This window comes from Salmo trutta, chromosome 24 (assembly GCF_901001165.1).
Source record: "Salmo trutta chromosome 24, fSalTru1.1, whole genome shotgun sequence".
NCBI classification, from domain to species: domain Eukaryota; kingdom Metazoa; phylum Chordata; class Actinopteri; order Salmoniformes; family Salmonidae; genus Salmo; species Salmo trutta.
In genome coordinates this window covers 49,908,135-49,926,943 of record NC_042980.1, presented here as the reverse complement: position 1 = coordinate 49,926,943, position 18,809 = coordinate 49,908,135, and the positions used below count along the sequence as shown (strand labels likewise).

Here is an 18,809-nt window from a genome sequence, read left to right as displayed (position 1 = left end):
AAAAGGTGTCTAAATGACTTAATCAAATCAAATCAAATTTATTTATATAGCCCTTCGTATATCAGCTGAAATCTCAAAGTGCTGTACAGAAACCCAGCCTAAAACCCCAAACAGCAAGCAATGCATGTGAAAGAAGCACGGTGGCTAGGAAAAACTTCCAGGAAAAACTCCCTAGAAAGGCCAAAAACCTAGGAAGAAACCTAGAGAGGAACCAGGCTATGAGGGGTGGCCAGTCCTCTTCTGGCTGTGCCGGGTGGATATTATAACAGAACATGGTCAAGATGTTAAAATGTTCATAAATGACCAGCATGGTCAAATATTAATAATAATCATAGTAGTTGTCGAGGGTGCAACAAGCACGTCCGGTGAACAGGTCAGGGTTCCGTAGCCGCAGGCAGAACATTTGAAACTGGAGCAGCAGCATGGCCAGGTGGACTGGGGACAGCAAGGAGTCATCATGCCAGGTAGTCCCGAGGCATGGTCCTAGGGCTCAGGTCCTCCGAGAGAAAGAGAGAATTAGAGAGAGCATATTTAAATTCACACAGGACACCGGATAAGACAAGAGAATACTCCAGATGTAACAGACTGACCCTAGCCCCCCGACACATAAACTACTGCAGCATAAATACTGGAGGCTGAGACAGGAGGGATCAGAAGACACTGTGGCCCCATCCGATGATACCCCCGGACAGGGCCAAACAGGCAGGATATAACCCCACCCACTTTGCCAAAGCACAGCCCCCACACCACTAGAGGGATGTCTTCAACCACCAACTTACCGTCCGACGACAAGGCCGAGTATAGCCCACAAAAATCTCCGCCATGGCACAACCCAAGGGGGGGGGCGCCAACCCAGACAGTAAGACCACGTCAGTGACTCAACCCACTCAAGTGACGCACCCTTCCCATGGACGGCATGGAAGAACACCAGTAAGTCAGTGACTCAGCCCCTGTAATAGGGTTAGAGGCAGAGAATCCCAGTGGAAAGAGGGGAACCGGCAAGGCAAAGACAGCAAGGGCGGTTCGTTGCTCCAGCCTTTCCGTTCACCTTCACACTCCTGGGCCAGACTATACTTAATCATAGGACCTACTGAAGAGATAAGTCTTCAGTAAAGACTTAAAGGTTGAGACTGAGTCTGCGTCTCTCACATGGGTAGGCAGACCATTCCATAAAAATGGAGCTCTATAGGAGAAAGCCCTACCTCCAGCTGTTTGCTTAGAAATTCTAGGGACAATTAGGAGGCCTGCGTCTTGTGACCGTAGCGTAGGGACAATTAGGAGGCCTGCGGCTTGTGACCGTAGCGTACGTGTAGGTATGTACGGCAGGACCAAATCGGAACGATAGGTAGGAGCAAGCCCATGTAATGCTTTGTAGGTTAGCAGTAAAACCTTGAAATCAGCCCTTGCCTTAACAGGAAGCCAGTGTAGGGAGGCTAGCACTGGAGTAATATGATCAAATTTTTTGGTTCTAGTCAGGATTCTAGCAGCCGTATTTAGCACTAACTAAAGTTTGTTTAGTGCTTTATCCGGGTAGCCGGAAAGTAGAGCATTGCAGTAGTCCAGCCTAGAAGTAACAAAAGCATGGAGTAATTTTTCTGCGTCATTTTTGGACATAAAGTTTCTGATTTTTTTAATGTTACGTAGATGGAAAAAAGCTGTCCTTGAAGCAGTCTTGATATGTTCTTCAAAAGAGAGATCAGGGTCCAGAGTAACGCCGAGGTCCTTCACAGTTTTATTTGAGACGACTGTACAACCATCCAGATTAATTGTCAGATTCAACAGAAGATCTCTTTGTTTCTTGGGACCTAGAACAAGCATCTCTGTTTTGTCCGAGTTTAAAAGTAGAGAGTTTGCAGCCATCCACTTCCTTATGTCTGAAACACAGGCTTCTAGCGAGGGCAATTTTGGGGCTTCACCATGTTTCATTGAAATGTACAGCTGTGTGTCGTCCGCATAGCAGTGAAATTTAACATTATGTTTTCGAATGACATCCCCAAGAGGTAAAATGTATAGTGAAAACAATAGTGGTCCTAAAATGGAACCTTGAGGAACACCGAAATTTACAATTGATTTGTCAGAGGACAAACCATTCACAGAGACAAACTGATATCTTTCCGACAGATAAGATCTAAACCAGGCCAGAACTTGTCCATGTAGACCAATTTGGGTTTCCAATCTCTCCAAAAGAATGTGGTGATCGATGGTATCAAAAGCAGCACTAAGATCTAGGAGCACGAGGACAGATGCAGAGCCTCGGTCTGACGTCATTAAAAGGTCATTTACCACATTCACAAGTGCAGTCTCAGTGCTATGATGGGGTCTAAAACCAGACTGAAGCGTTTCGTATACATTGTTTGTCTTCAGGAAGGCAGTGAGTTTCTGTGCAACAGCTTTTTCAATTTTTTTTGAGAGGATTGGAAGATTCGATATAGGCCGATATTTTTTTATAATTTCTGGGTCAAGATTCGGCTTTTTCAAGAGAGGCTTTATTACTGCCACTTTTAGTGAGCTTGGTACACATCCGGTGGATAGAGAGCCGTTTATTATGTTCAACATAGGAGGGCCAAGCACAGGAAGCAGCTCTTTCAGTAGTTTAGTTGGAATAGGGTCCAGTATGCAGCTTGAGGGTTTGGAGGCCATGATTATTTTCATCATTGTGTCAAGTGGTATAGTACTAAAACACTTTAGTATCTCCCTTGATCCTAGGTCCTGGCAGAGTTGTGCAGACTCAGGACAATGGAGCTTTGGAGGAATACCCAGATTTAAAGAGGAGTCCGTAATTTGCTTTCTAATGATCATGATCTTTTCCTCAAAGAAGTTCATAAATGTATTACTGCTGAACTGAAAGCCATCCTCCATTTGCGAATGCTGCTTTTTTAGTTAGCTTTGCGACAGTATCAAAAATAAATTTCGGATTGTTCTTATTTTCTTCAATTAAGTTGGAAAAATAGGATGATCGAGCAGCAGTGAGGGCTCTTCGATACTGCACGGTACTGTCTTTCCAAGCTAGTCGGAAGACTTCCAGTTTGGTGTGGCCCCATTTCCGTTCCAATTTTCTGGAAGCTTGCTTCAGAGCTCGTGTACTTTCTGTATACCAGGGAGCTAGTTTCTTATGACAGATGTTTTTAATTTTTAGGGGTGCAACTGCATCTAGGGTATTGCGCAAGGTTAAATTGAGTTCCTCGGTTAGGTGGTTAACTGATTTTTGTCCTCTGACGTCCTTGGGTAGGCAGAGGGAGTCTGGAAGGGCATCAAGGAATCTTTGGGTTGTCTGAGAATTTATAGCACGACTTTTAATGCTCTTTGGTTGGGGTCTGAGCAGATTATTTGTTGCAATTGTAAACGCAATAAAATGGTGGTCCGATAATCCAGGATTATGAGGAAAAACATTAAGATCCACAACATTGATTCCATGGGACAAAACTAGGTCCAGAGTATGACTGTGGCAGTGAGTAGGTCCAGAGACATGTTGGACAAAACCCACTGAGTCGATGATGGCTCCGAAAGCCTTTTGGAGTGGGTCTGTGGACTTTTCCATGTGAATGTTAGTCACCAAAAATTAGAATATTATCTGCTATGACTACAAGATCCGATAGGAATTCAGGGAACTCAGTGAGGAACACTGCATATGGCCCAGGAGGCCTGTAAACAGTAGCTATAAAAAGTGAGTGAGTAGGCTGCATATATTTCATGACTAGAAGCTCAAAAGACGAAAACGTCATTGTTTTTTTTTTTTTTGTAAATTGAAATTTGCTATCGTAGATGTTAGCAACACCTCCGCCTTTGCCGGATGCACGGGGGGTATGGTAACTAGTGTAACCAGGGGGTGAGGCCTCATTTAACACAGTAAATGCATCAGGCTTAAGCCATGTTTCAGTCAGGCCAATCACATCAAGAAGATTATGATCAGTGATTAGTTCATTGACTATAACTGCCTTGGAAGTGAGGGATCTAACATTAAGTAGTCCTATTTTGAGATGTGAGGTATCACCATCTCTTTCAATAATGGCAGGAATGGAGGAGGTCTTTATACTAGTGAGATTACTAAAGCGAACACCGCCATTTTTAATTTTGCCCAACCTACACGGTCTTAATGGGGAAAGCTGAGCTGACTACGCTGACTGTGCTAGTGGCAGACTCTACTAAGCTGGCAGGCTGGCTAACAGCCTGCTGCCTGGCCTGCACCCTATTTCAATAAAGTCAATCTCCTATATCCCTTTGCTATTTACTGTATATATCATACAACGTAGTTATGTCCATGGCATTGTTCCCTCTAAGCTGCGTGCTGTAGCCCCGAGACTGCCGCTCAGCCCCCGAGAATGACCCGTAGAATTTTCAGCCCACAGTGAGAAGCATGCGATTGGCCAGCGGTAGGCCTTAATGACGTTCAATGGGATGGCTCGGATGACCGTGTCTGCAGTAACGTAGCGGGCATCAAAGAAAGCTACAGAGAAGTTGATAGGTTTAAAACCATGACTGGGGAGAGATTGTGAATGAATACAGTAAAGTGCTGCTCTTTTGTTGAGTGAGTTCATGTTTAAGTTCTTAGTTAACACTTTGTATTCTACACTTTTATAAGACATAAAATGCACATTCTTCCTATTTCCACTCAGCGCTACAACCAGCACTGCAGCAGTAATGTATGAGTAGGCAGTGGTGGAAAAAGTGTCCAATAGTCATACTTGAGTAAAAGTCACGATACCTTAATAGAAAATGACTCAAGGGAATGCCATCCAGTAAAACAGTACTTGAGTAAGATTTGGTTTCAAATATACTTAAGTATCAAAAGTAAAAGTATAAATAATTTCAAGAGGCAGTAGGGATGACCAGGGATGTTCTCTGTTTAGTGAGTCCTCCAGATCAGAGGCAGTAGGGATGACCAGGGATGTTCTCTGTTTAGTGAGTCCTCCAGATCAGAGGCAGTAGGGATGACCAGGGATGTTCTCTGTTTAGTGAGTCCTCCAGATCAGAGGCAGTAGGGATGACCAGGGATGTTCTCTGTTTAGTGAGTCCTCCAGATCAGAGGCAGTAGGGATGACCAGGGATGTTCTCTGTTTAGTGAGTCCTCCAGATCATTTACATTTTACATTTAAGTCATTTAGCAGACGCTCTTATCCAGAGCGACTTACAAATTGGTGCATTCACCTTATGATATCCAGTGGAACAACCACTTTACAATAGTGCATCTAAATCTTTTAAGGGGGGGGGGTTAGAAGGATTACTTTATCCTATCCTAGGTATTCCTTAAAGAGGTGGGGTTTCAGGTGTCTTCGGAAGGTGGTGATTGACTCCACTGTCCTGGCGTCGTGAGGGAGCTTGTTCCACCATTGGGGTGCCAGAGCAGCGAACAGTTTTGACTGGGCTGAGCGGGAACTGTGCTTCCTCAGAGGTAGGGAGGCGAGCAGGCCAGAGGTGGATGAACGCAGTGCCCTTGTTTGGGTGTAGGGCCTGATCAGAGCCTGAAGGTACGGAGGTGCCGTTCCCCTCACAGCTCCGTAGGCAAGCACCATGGTCTTGTAGCGGATGCGAGCTTCAACTGGAAGCCAGTGGAGAGAGCGGGGTGACGTGAGAGAACTTGGGAAGGTTGAACACCAGACGGGCTGCGGCTTTCTGGATGAGTTGTAGGGGTTTAATGGCACAGGCAGGGGAGTCCAGCCAACAGCGAGTTGCAGTAATCCAGACGGGAGATGACAAGTGCCTGGATTAGGACCTGCGCCGCTTCCTGTGTGAGGCAGGGTCGTACTCTGCGAATGTTGTAGAGCATGAACCTACAGGATCGGGTCACCACCTTGATGTTAGTGGAGAACGACAGGGTGTTGTCCAGGGTCACGCCAAGGTTCTTAGCACTCTGGGAGGAGGACACAATGGAGTTGTCAACCGTGATGGCGAGGTCATGGAACGGGCAGTCCTTCCCCGGGAGGAAGAGCAGCTCCGTCTTGCCGAGGTTCAGCTTGAGGTGGTGATCCGTCATCCACACTGATATGTCTGCCAGGCATGCAGAGATGCGATTCGCCACCTGGTTATCAGAAGGGGGAAAGGAGAAGATTAATTGTGTGTCGTCTGCATAGCAATGATAGGAGAGACCATGTGAGGATATGACAGAGCCAAGTGACTTGGTGTATAGCGAGAATAGGAGAGGGCCTAGAACAGAGCCCTGGGGGACACCAGTGGTGAGAGCACGTGGTGCGGAGACAGATTCTCGCCACGCCACCTGGTAGGAGCGACCTGTCAGGTAGGACGCAATCCAAGCGTGGGCCGCGCCGGAGATGCCCAACTCAGAGAGGGTGGAGAGGAGGATCTGATGGTTCACAGTATCAAAGGCAGCCGATAGGTCTAGAAGGATGAGAGCAGAGGAGAGAGAGTTAACTTTAGCAGTGCGAGGCAGTAGGGACGACCAGGGATGTTCTCTGTTTAGTGAGTCCTCCAGATCAGAGGCAGTAGGAATGACAAGGGATGTTCTCTTGATAAGTGCGTGATTGGACCATTTTCCTGTGCTGCTAAGCATTCACAATGTAACAAGTACTTCTGGGTGTCTGGATAAATGTATGGAGTAAAAAGTACATTATTTTCTTTAGGAATTTAGTGAAGTAAAAACTGTCAAAAATCATATTCGTAAAGTACAGATATCCCAAAAACTACTTTAGTTCTTTAACTTCTCTAGGGCCAGTGGGACGATTTCGTCCCACCTACGTAACAGCCAGTGGAATCCTGTGGCGCGTTATTCAAATACCTTAGAAATGCTATTACTTCAATTTCTCAAACATATGACTATTTTACACCATTTTAAAGACAAGACTCTCGTTAATCTAACCACACTGTCCGATTTCAAAAAGGCTTTACAACAAAAGCAAAACATTAGATTATGTCAGCAGAGTACCCAGCCAGAAATAATCAGACACCCATTTTTCAAGCTAGCATATAATGTCACATAAACCCAAACCACAGCTAAATGCAGCACTAACCTTTGATGATCTTCATCAGATGACAATCTTAGGACATTATGTTATACAATACATGCATGTTTTGTTCAATCAAGTTCATATTTATATCAAAAACCAGCTTTTTACATTAGCATGTGACGTTCAGAACTAGCATATCCCCCGCAAACTTCCGGTGAATTTACTAAATTACTCACGATAAACGTTCACAAAAAACATAATTATTTTAAGAATTATAGATACAGAACTCCTCTATGCACTCGCTATGTCCGATTTTAAAATAGCTTTTCGGTGAAAGCACATTTTGCAATATTCTAAGTAGATAGCCCGGCATCACAGGGCTAGCTATTTAGACACCCAGCAAGTTTAGCCCTCACCAAAGTCAGATTTACCTTAAGAAGAATGTTATTACCTTTGCTGTTCTTCGTCAGAATGCACTCCCAGGACTTCTACTTCAATAACAAATGTTGGTTTGGTCCCAAATAATCCATAGTTATATCCAAATAGCGGCATTTTGTTCGTGCGTTCAAGACACTATCCGAAAGGGTAAATAAGGGTTACGCGCCCGACGCGTTTCGTGACAAAAAAATTCTAAATATTCCATTACCGTACTTCGAAGCATGTCAACCGCTGTTTAAAATCAATTTTTATGCCATTTTTCTCGTAAAAAAGTGATAATATTCCGACCGGGAAAGCGTGTTTACGTTCAAAGAGAGAGAAAATAAAAACATGGGATCCCCTCGTGCACGAGCCTCAGTCTGATGGTCCTCTGATAGACCACTATCCAAACGCGCAAATGTTTTTCAGCCAAGGGCTGGAATTACGTCATTCAGCTTTTTCCCGGGTTCTGAGAGCCTATGGGAGCCGTAGGAAGTGTCACGTTACAGCAAAGATCCTAAGTTTTCAATAAACAGAGCCAAGAAGCCCAAGGAATGGTCAGAGAGGGCACTTCCTGTAAGGGATTTTCTGTTTTTTGCCTGCCATATGAGTTCTGTTATACTCACAGACACCATTCAAACAGTTTTAGAAACTTTAGGGTGTTTTCTATCCAAAGCCAATAATTATATGCATATTCTAGTTACTGGGCAGGAGTAGTAACCAGATTAAATCGGGTACGTTTTTTATCCGGCCGTGCAAATACTGCCCCCTAACCCCAACAGGTTAAAGTATTTGTACTTAAGTACTTTACACTAATACTCAGTGGTGTATCTGAGGTGCATTTGGAAAGTATTCAGACCCCATGACTTTTCCCAAATTTTGTTACGTTACGGCCTTATTCTAAAATGGATTGAATTAAAATGTACTATGTGTTATCTGGAGGGAGGGAGGGAGGGAGGGCGGGCAGGAGAGTGAGTGAGGGAGGGCGGGCAGGAGAGTGAGTGAGGGAGGGCGGGCAGGAGAGTGAGTGAGGGAGGGCGGGCAGGAGAGTGAGGGAGGGCGGGCAGGAGAGTGAGTGAGTGAGGGAGGGCGGGCAGGATAGTGAGGGAGGGCGGGAGTGAGGGCGGGCGGGAGGGAGGGCAGGAGAGGGAGGGAGGGACAGCGAGGGAGGGACAGCAGGGGAGGGAGGGAGGGACAGCAGGGGAGGGAGGGACAGCAGGAGAGGGAGGGAGGGACAGCAGGAGAGGGAGGGAGGGAGGGCAGGGGAGGGAGGGCAGGGGAGGGCAGGAGAGGGAGGGCAGGGGAGGGAGGGCAGGAGAGAGAGGGAGGGACGGGAGGGCAGGAGAGGGAGGGAGGGAGGGACGGGAGGGCAGGAGAGGGAGGGAGGGAGGGACGGCAGGAGAGGGAGGGACGGCAGGGCAGGAGAGGGAGGGAGGGAGGGACGGCAGGAGAGGGAGGGAGGGACGGCAGGGCAGGAGAGGGAGGGAGGGAGGGCAGGAGAGGGCGGGAGGGAGGGCAGGAGAGGGAGGGAAGGAGGGCAGGAGAGGGAGGGAGGGAGGGCAGGAGAGGGCGGGAGGGAGGGAGGGACAGCAGGAGAGGGACGGCGGGAGGGATGGAGGGACGGGGGAGGGCAGGAGAGGGAGGGAGGGACGGGAGGGCAGGAGAGGGAGGGAGGGAGGGACGGCAGGGCAGGAGAGGGAGGGAGGGACGGCAGGGCAGGAGAGGGAGGGCAGGAGAGGGAGGGAGGGAGGGAGGGAGGGAGGGCAGGAGAGGGCGGGAGGGAGGGCAGGAGAGGGAGGGAAGGAGGGCAGGAGAGGGAGGGCAGGAGAGGGCGGGAGGGAGGGACAGCAGGAGAGGGAGGGAGGGACAGCAGGAGAGGGACGGCGGGAGGGATGGAGGGACGGGGGAGGGCAGGAGAGGGAGGGAGGGACGGGAGGGCAGGAGAGGGAGGGAGGGAGGGACGGCAGGGCAGGAGAGGGAGGGAGGGACGGCAGGAGAGGGAGGGACGGCAGGGCAGGAGAGGGAGGGAGGGACGGCAGGGCAGGAGAGGGAGGGAGGGACGGCAGGGCAGGAGAGGGAGGGAGGGACGGCAGGGCAGGAGAGGGAGGGCAGGAGAGGGAGGGAGGGAGGGCAGGAGAGGGCGGGAGGGAGTGCGGGAGGGAGGGCAGGAGAGGGAGGGAGGGAGGGAGGGCAGGAGAGGGCGGGAGGGAGGGAGGGACAGCAGGAGAGGGAGGGAGGGACAGCAGGATAGGGACGGCGGGAGGGATGGAGGGACGGGAGAGGGAGGGAGGGAGGGACAGGAGGGAGAGGGAGGGAGGGAGGGACAGGAGAGGGAGGGAGGGAGGGAGGGACAGGAGAGGGAGGGAGGGACAGGGGAGGGAGGGACAGGAGAGGGAGGGAGGGAGGGACAGCAGGGGAGGGAGGGAGGGACAGCAGGGGAGAGAAGGAGGGCAGGAGAGGGAGGGAGGGAGAGGGATGTACCTTGTAGATTGATGAGGGGGATAAACTATTGCCTGCTTTCATAAGCTTCGGTCCCAGGAAAACGCAGAATTTATTTAAGGCTAAATGTTTAATAATCCCTGGCCTATAGGCTAGCGCTTCTACGCCCCCACACATAATTTTATTAAATAAAAAAGGCCTATTCAAACGGGTTTGATGGTCATTTTATTTTCGTGACCGTCTTCATCCATAACGTCACTGTTATCCAATCACCTTCACAGCCCTACCTACATGTACAGATTACCTCAACTATCTTATTCCCCAGCACATGTATTCAGTTCACAGCCCTACCTACATGTACAGATTACCTCATTATTCCCCTGCACATGGACTCAGTTCACAGCCCTACCTACATGTACAGATAACCTCATTATTCCCCTGCACATTGACTCAGTTCACAGCCCTACCTACATGTACAGATTACCTCATTATTCCCCTGCACATTGACTCAGTTCACAGCCCTACCTACATGTACAGATTACCTCATTATTCCCCTGCACATTGACTCAGTTCACAGCCCTACCTACATGTACAGATTACCTCAACTACCTTATTCCCCTGCATATTGACTCAGTTCACAGCCCTACCTACATGTACAGATTACCTCATTATTCCCCTGCACATGGACTCAGTTCACAGCCTTACCTACATGTACAGATTACCTCATTATTCCCCTGCACATGTACTCAGTTCACAGCCCTACCTACATGTACAGATTACCTCATTATTCCCCTGCACATAGACTCGGTTCACAGCCCTACCTACATGTACAGATTACCTCATTATTCCCCTGCACATGTACTCAGTTCACAGCCCTACCTACATGTACAGATTACCTCATTATTCCCCTGCACATGTACTCAGTTCACAGCCCTACCTACATGTACAGATTACCTCATTATTCCCCTGCACATGGACTCAGTTCACAGCCCTACCTACATGTACAGATTACCTCATTATTCCCCTGCACATGGACTCAGTTCACAGCCCTACCTACATGTACAGATTACCTCATTATTCCCCTGCACATGGACTCAGTTCACAGCCCTACCTACATGTACAGATTACCTCATTATTCCCCTGCACATGGACTCAGTTCACAGCCCTACCTACATGTACAGATTACCTCAACTACCTTATTCCCCTGCACATAGACTCAGTACCGGTACGCTTGTATATAGCCTCGTTATTGTTATACTGTTTCCCCCCGTACTCTGTATTGTTGGGAAAGGGCTCTTTAATTCAGCATTTCTTAGTAAAGTCTACACCTGTTATATTCGGCGCCTGTGGCGGTTTGTATTTGATTTAGCATGTTCTCTGTCCAGTAGAAGGACTAGTCTGTCGACGTGCTGCTCAAGGCTGAGTGGATCTGTTTGTGATGTCACTGACTGTCAGAGACTTTAGTTTGTGTAGGAGTCTACTCTCTGCAGCGAACAATATATCAGGCCAAGAAATATATAGCCTATATTTTCAATTGTACTTCCAGCCCACTCCACGCCACTACATAGACAATACACTACACACAGCAGTTACAATCACCCTGCTTCCCCCTCCTGTTATGTCCTGTTATGTCCTGTTATGTCCTGTTATCCTGCCTGTGCAGCAGAGGGAGTCTGGGTCTGGTCTGTTGTGACTGAAGGAGGGTTGAGTCCACCTACACTATGTATACAAAGCATGTGGACACACGGAAAAAATGAGTGGCTATTTCGGCTATTTCAGCCACACCCGTTGCTGACAGGTGTATGAAATTGAGTACACAGCCAAGCAATCTAGAAAACATTGTCAGTAGAATGCCCTTACTGAAGAGCTCAGTGATTTTTCAACTTGGCACCGTCATAGGATGCCACCATTCCAACAAGCCAATTCATCAATTTTCTGCCCTGCTAAAGCTGCCCCGTTCAAATGTACGTGCTGTTATTGTGAAGTGGAAATGTCTAGGAGCAGCAACGGCTCAGCCGTGAAGTGGTAGGCCACACAAGCTCGCAGAACAGGACCGCTGAAGCACGTAGTGAGTAAACATCGTCTGTCCTCGGTTGCAACACTCACTACCAAATTCCAAACTGCCTCTGGAAGCAACGTCAGCACATGAACTGTTCGTCAGGGGGGCTTCATGAAATAGGTTTCCATGGCCGAGCAGCTGCACACAAACCTAAGATCACAATGCGAAGCGTCGACTGGAGTGGTGTAAAGCTCACCGCCATTGTACTCTGGAGCAGTGGAAACGTGTTCTCTGGAGTGATGAATCACGCTTCACCATCTGGCAGTCCAACAGACAAATCTGGGTTTAGTGGATGCCAGGATAACGTTACCTGCCCGACTGCGTACTGCCAACTGTAAAGTGTGGTGGAGGAATAATGGTCTGGGGATGTTTTTCATGGTTAAGGGCTAGGTCCTGTAGTTCCATTGAAGGTAAATCTTAACACTACAGCATACAATGACATTCTAGATGATTCTGTGCTTCCAACTTTGTGGCAACAGTTTGTATTTATTATGGATCCCCATTAGCTGTTGCCAAAGCAGTTTGGGGAAGGCCCTTTCCTGTTTCAGCATGACGATTCCCCCTTTCATACAGAAATGGCTTGAGGTCGGTGAGGAAGAACTTGACTGGCCTGCACAGAGCCCTGGCCTCAACCCCATCAAACACCTTTGGGATGGATTGGAACACCGACTGCGAGACAGGCCTAATCACCCAACACCTGTGCCCGACCTCACTAATGCTCTTGTGGCTGAATGGAAGCAAGTCCTTGCAGTAATGTTCCAACATTTAGTGGAAAGCCTTCCCAGAAGAGTGGAGGCTGTTATAGCAGCAATGATCCAACATCTAGTGGAAAGCCTTCCCAGAAGAGTGGAGGCTGTTATAGCAGCAAAGGGGTTTGTGGGTATTTTTTATTTAAACAAGGAGTCATATTGAGATTAAAAATCTCTTACAAGAGAGCCCTGTACACATTACAATAACAACATACATGTGTATAAAACAATGTAATTCAGCACAATAAACAAAAATAAACATATTTAATAAAAGCAATCCCATTCAACTACATAGAGGTCCTCAATCAATAATGTAAACTTCCTGTGTCACCAGCACATCTAACTGCAGTGAACTCTGCAGATTGTTCCACAATTTAGGGTCAAAAAAACAAAATGCAGATTTTCCCAAATCTGTGGAGACTGGAGGGATCTCTGGTGTTATCCATTTCTGTGAACGGGTTTGGTAACTTATGGTTCTTATCTTAGTTAATGATGTTACACATCGAGGGAGTTTCTGTCAGATTGCTTTGTAAATAAATAAAAGCAGATTTCTTCTTACATAGAGGTCCATCCCACATTTTATACAGACTACAATGATGAGTCCTAAAATTGTCCCCTGTGGTAAAACATATTGCTGAATGGTAGACTTTAGTTTATGGGTTTCCGCATGCATGTAAACAATATCACCGAAATCCAATACAGGGAGAAATGTTGAACAGTCTTTCTCATATTTGTAATAGTGAGGCATGATTTATATCGATATAAAAAAAACAATCTTGGATCTTAGCTTCTTAGTCAGATGTTCTATATGCGTTATGAAGGACAACTTGTCATCAGTCCAGACACCCAGGTACTTACATTGGGAAACAAGTTCAATTTTGGATCCATTTATAGCACAGATATGCAGGTCTTCAGGGTCAACATTTCATGACCTAGAGAACAGCATGAGCTTGGTTTAACTTGTATTTAACACTAAAGATCTGTAAGTGATTTCTGAACTGAATCAAAGTCATGCTGAAGTTCACGAATGGCCTGCTGCACTGAGGCAGCACAGGAATACAAACCTGTCATCTGCATAGAGATTAATGTTACAAGTATTAACAGTGTTTCCTGTCATTAATATACAAGATGAACAATAATGGACCCAATATGGAACAAGAAATTCAGATTTAAACCCATCTATCCAGATGGCCTGAGTTCTGTCACTGAGATAATTCTGAAACCATAAACAGGCTCTATATCCCAGGCCAACTCTTGATAATTTCTTCAGCAAAACAGAATGATCAACAGTGTTGAACACCTTTGACAGGTCAATAAACAAGGCAGCACAGCTCTTTTTAGCATCCAAGGCATTGACAAGATCATTAACAACTAGCGTGGTTGCTATGGTAGTACTATGCCCAGGCCTAAACCCTGATTGGTTTATATTAAGAATTACAATTATCAGATAAAGGAACAAAGTTGTACATTAACCGAGGATTCAAGAATCTTAGCTGAACAAGGTAGTCTTGAAATGGGGCGATAGTTGGGAAGTTCATTTGTATCTCCACCCTGATGGAGTGGCAGCACAGATACAGATTTCCATGCTTTTGGAATACTTCCTGTTAACTAGCTTTACTAGACCAGAACTGGCGTCCAGTTACACCATAGATCCTCTCAATACCAACCAACCTGACTGATCGTTCTCTCATTTTCTAGGTGACTGAGCGAGCAACAGATGAGTGACATCACGGACACCCAGCTTTTTCACCTGGTGGACATCTGAACTCTGGAAGAGTGAGGTGAGGTCAGGGGTGAAGGGCCAGCCTGATGTTTTTATCTCACTCCACTCAGTAAAAAAAAAAAAAAAAAAACTTTGTCTCAGTCATGTGTCCAATGATCTTTCTCTGTTAGTCTGTTTTGGGGGCCTATGTTGTACTGATTTCTTCACTGTCCCATAGCTTCAGTAGGGGGCACTAGAGTTGTCCCCGACCCAATTTTCTTTAAATCTTCATCGACCTAGAGTGGGCTGTTCTTTCGATTAATCGATTTGAAAGAATACATGTTTAAAAATTGACCAGACACACCCTGTGTGTTTTAACAAAATCGCCTATATTTTGAGATACGAAGATGTTATTATAATTGAAATTAAACTGTTATCTATCCCGTCTGCAAAGAACTTGAAACATTGTATCAACTAGGTCTGGCCAGTAGCTTATTAACTGTTCTGGGCCCTCCGTTTCCAACGCCAGTGAGCTCCGGACAGACACTTGTATTTGCGCTAGGGATAAGAAGTAAATCGGTATTTTATGACGGTAACACTGGATCAGAGGATGGCATTTTTCCCTTTTTTATATTGAGGCTCGTGGTTATCGAAAGGGACAGAGCTGAAAATATTTCTCAAATACATTGAACTATTGTCCTTCTCAATGACTTACTTTCTGTTTGAGGTGAAGAAAAAATGACTGAAGCTCCACAGCTCATTAAGAAAACCAGAAATACAATTGGACATCCCCAGATGTAATTAAAAAAATGTAATAAATGTGCAACCACTCGACTTAAAAAAAGTCTGTCGGGTCGACAAATATCGACCAAACAATCGATCGGTGGACAAATGGGGTCAGAGGTAGGTGGCCCAGAAAGAAAAGGGAGAGCTTCATATACGCCTCGTTCAGAACCAGGCTTCTCTAACCAAATCAACGTTTATTGGTCCCATACACATGGTTAGAAGATGATAATGTGAGTGTAGCGAAATGCTTGTGCTTCTAGTTCTGACAGTGCAGTAATATCTAACTAGTAATGTCTAACAATTCCACAACTACCTAATACACACAAATCTAAGTAAAGGAATGGAATAAGAATATATAAATATATGGATGAGCAATGACAGCGCAGCATAGGCAAGATGCAATAGATGGTATTAAAATACAGTATATACATATGAGATGAGTAATGCAAGATATGTAAACATTATTAAAGTGACTAGTGATCAATTTAATAAAGTGGCCAACGATTTCAAATCCGTATGTAGGTAGCAGCCTCTCTGAGTTAGCGATGGCTGTTTAACAGTCTGATGGCCTGTATACTCAGACATGTCACCCATTGAGCATGTTTGGGATGCTCTGGAGTGATGTGTACGACAGCGAGTTCCAGTTCCCGCCAAAATCCAGGAACTTCACACAGCCATTGAAGTGGGACAACAAATAACAGGCCACAATCAACAGTCTGATCAACTCTATGCGAAGGAGATGTGTCGCACTGCATGAGGCAAATTGTGGCGTATGGTAGAGAAATTAACATTTAAAATCTCTGGCAATAGCCCTCGTGGACATTCCTGCAGTCAGCATGCCAATTGCACACTCCCTCAATTTTCAGACATCTATGGCATTGTGTTATGGGCAGAACTGCACATTTTAGAGTGGCCTTTTATTGTTGCCAGCACAAGGTGCACCTGTGTAATGGTCATGCCGTTTAATCAGCTTCTTGATATGCCACACCTGTCAGGTGGATGGATTATCTTGGCAAAGGAGAAATGCTCACTAACAGGGACGTAAACAAATTTGTGCACAACATTTTAGAGAAATAAGCTTTTTGTGGGTATGGAACATTTCTGGGATCTTTTATTTCAGCTCATAAAACATGGGACCAACACTTTACATGTTGTGTTTATATTTTTGCTAAGTATATTTTGTAATTGCAGGCAATTCTTGTTCCTTATTACCTAAAATATTTCTCATTGTATTCCTAAATGTTAAACTTAATGTAGGGCCCTGAATGGGCAGAGTTACAGAATGTCACCGTAGAGCCCTGAATGGGCAGAGTTACATAATGTCACGTAGGGCCCTGAATGGGCAGAATGTCACCGTAGAGCCCTGAATGGGCAGAGTTACGGAATGTCACCGTAGAGCCCTGAATGGGCAGAGTTACAGAATGTCACCGTAGGGCCCTGAATGGGCAGAGTTACAGAATGTCACCGTAGGGCCCTGAATGGGCAGAGTTACGGAATGTCACCGTAGAGCCCTGAATGGGCAGAGTTACAGAATGTCACCGTAGGGCCCTGAATGGGCAGAGTTACATAATGCCACCGTAGGGCCCTGAATGGGCAGAGTTACAGAATGCCACCGTAGGGCCCTGAATGGGCAGAGTTACAGAATGTCACCGTAGGGCCCTGAATGGGCAGAGTTACAGAATGTCACCGTAGAGCCCTGAATGGGCAGAGTTACATAATGCCACCGTAGGGCCCTGAATGGGCAGAGTTACAGAATGCCACCGTAGGGCCCTGAATGGGCAGAGTTACAGAATGTCACCGTAGGGCCCTGAATGGGCAGAGTTACAGAATGTCACCGTAGAGCCCTGAATGGACAGAGTTACAGAATGTCACCGTAGGGCCCTGAATGGGCAGAGTTACAGAATGTCACCGTAGAGCCCTGAATGGGCAGAATGTCACCGTAGGGCCCTGAATGGGCAGAGTTACAGAATGTCACCGTAGAGCCCTGAATGGGCAGAATGTCACCGTAGAGCCCTGAATGGACAGAGTTACAGAATGTCACCGTAGAGCCCTGAATGGGCAGAGTTACAGAATGTCACCGTAGAGCCCTGAATGGGCAGAGTTACATAATGCCACCGTAGGGCCCTGAATGGGCAGAGTTACATAATGTCACCGTAGGGCCCTGAATGGGCATAGTTACAGAATGTCACCGTAGGGCCCTGAATGGGCAGAGTTACAGAATGTCACCGTAGAGCCCTGAATGGGCAGAATGTCACCGTAGGGCCCTGAATGGGCAGAGTTACAGAATGTCACCGTAGAGCCCTGAATGGGCAGAATGTCACCGTAGAGCCCTGAATGGACAGAGTTACAGAATGTCACCGTAGGGCCCTGAATGGGCAGAGTTACAGAATGTCACCGTAGGGCCCTGAATGGGCAGAATGTCACCGTAGGGCCCTGAATGGGCAGAGTTACATAATGTCACCGTAGAGCCCTGAATGGGCAGAGTTACAGAATGTCACCGTAGGGCCCTGAATGGGCAGAGTTACAGAATGTCACCGTAGGGCCCTGAATGGGCAGAGTTACAGAATGTCACCGCAGGGCCCTGAATGGGCAGAATGTCACCGTAGGGCCCTGAATGGGCAGAATGTCACCGTAGGGCCCTGAATGGGCAGAATGTCACCGTAGAGCCCTGAATGGGCAGAGTTACAGAATGTCACCGTAGAGCCCTGAATGGACAGAGTTACATAATGTCACCGTAGAGCCCTGAATGGGCAGAGTTACAGAATGTCACCGTAGGGCCCTGAATGGGCAGAGTTACAGAATGTCACCGTAGGGCCCTGAATGGGCAGAATGTCACCGTAGAGCCCTGAATGGGCAGAGTTACAGAATGTCACCGTAGAGCCCTAAATGGGCAGAATGTCACCGTAGAGCCCTGAATGGGCAGAGTTACAGAATGTCACCGTAGGGCCCTGAATGGGCAGAGTTACATAATGTCACCGTAGGGCCCTGAATGGGCAGAGTTACATAATGCCACCGTAGGGCCCTGAATGGGCAGAGTTACAGAATGTCACCGTAGGGCCCTGAATGGGCAGAGTTACAGAATGTCACTGTAGAGCCCTGAATGGGCAGAGTTACAGAATGTCACTGTAGGGCCCTGAATGGGCAGAGTTACAGAATGTCACTGTAGGGCCCTGAATGGGCAGAGTTACAGAATGTCACCGTAGAGCCCTGAATGGGCAGAGTTACAGAATGTCACCGTAGGGCCCTGAATGGGCAGAATGTCGCCGTAGAGCCCTGAATGGGAAGAGTTACAGAATGTCACCGTAGGGCCCTGAATGGGCAGAGTTACAGAATGTCACCGTAGGGCCCTGAATGGGCAGAATGTCACCGTAGGGCCCTGAATGGGCAGAATGTCACCGTAGGGCCCTGAATGGGCAGAATGTCACCGTAGAGCCCTGAATGGGCAGAGTTACAGAATGTCACCGTAGAGCCCTGAATGGGCAGAGTTACATAATGCCACCGTAGGGCCCTGAATGGGCAGAATGTCACCGTAGAGCCCTGAATGGGCAGAGTTACGGAATGTCACCGTAGGGCCCTGAATGGGCAGAGTTACAGAATGTCACCGTAGGGCCCTGAATGGGCAGAGTTACAGAATGTCACCGTAGAGCCCTGAATGGACAGAGTTACAGAATGTCACCGTAGGGCCCTGAATGGGCAGAGTTACAGAATGTCACCGTAGGGCCCTGAATGGGCAGAGTTACAGAATGTCACCGTAGGGC

The 18,809-nt window shown here is 47.1% G+C and overlaps 1 protein-coding gene across 3 annotated transcripts in view; it reads left to right on the top strand.

Moving 5' to 3' along the window:
* Positions 1 to 18,809, top strand: part of LOC115161458 (protein FAM126B) — a 161,408-nt gene that overhangs the window by 41,858 nt on the left and 100,741 nt on the right. For all 3 annotated transcript variants that reach the window (XM_029712448.1, XM_029712449.1, XM_029712450.1), the window contains exon 2: positions 14,262 to 14,344. The gene's annotated coding sequence lies outside the window, so the exon portion shown is untranslated. The remainder of the gene's footprint in view (positions 1 to 14,261; positions 14,345 to 18,809) is intronic.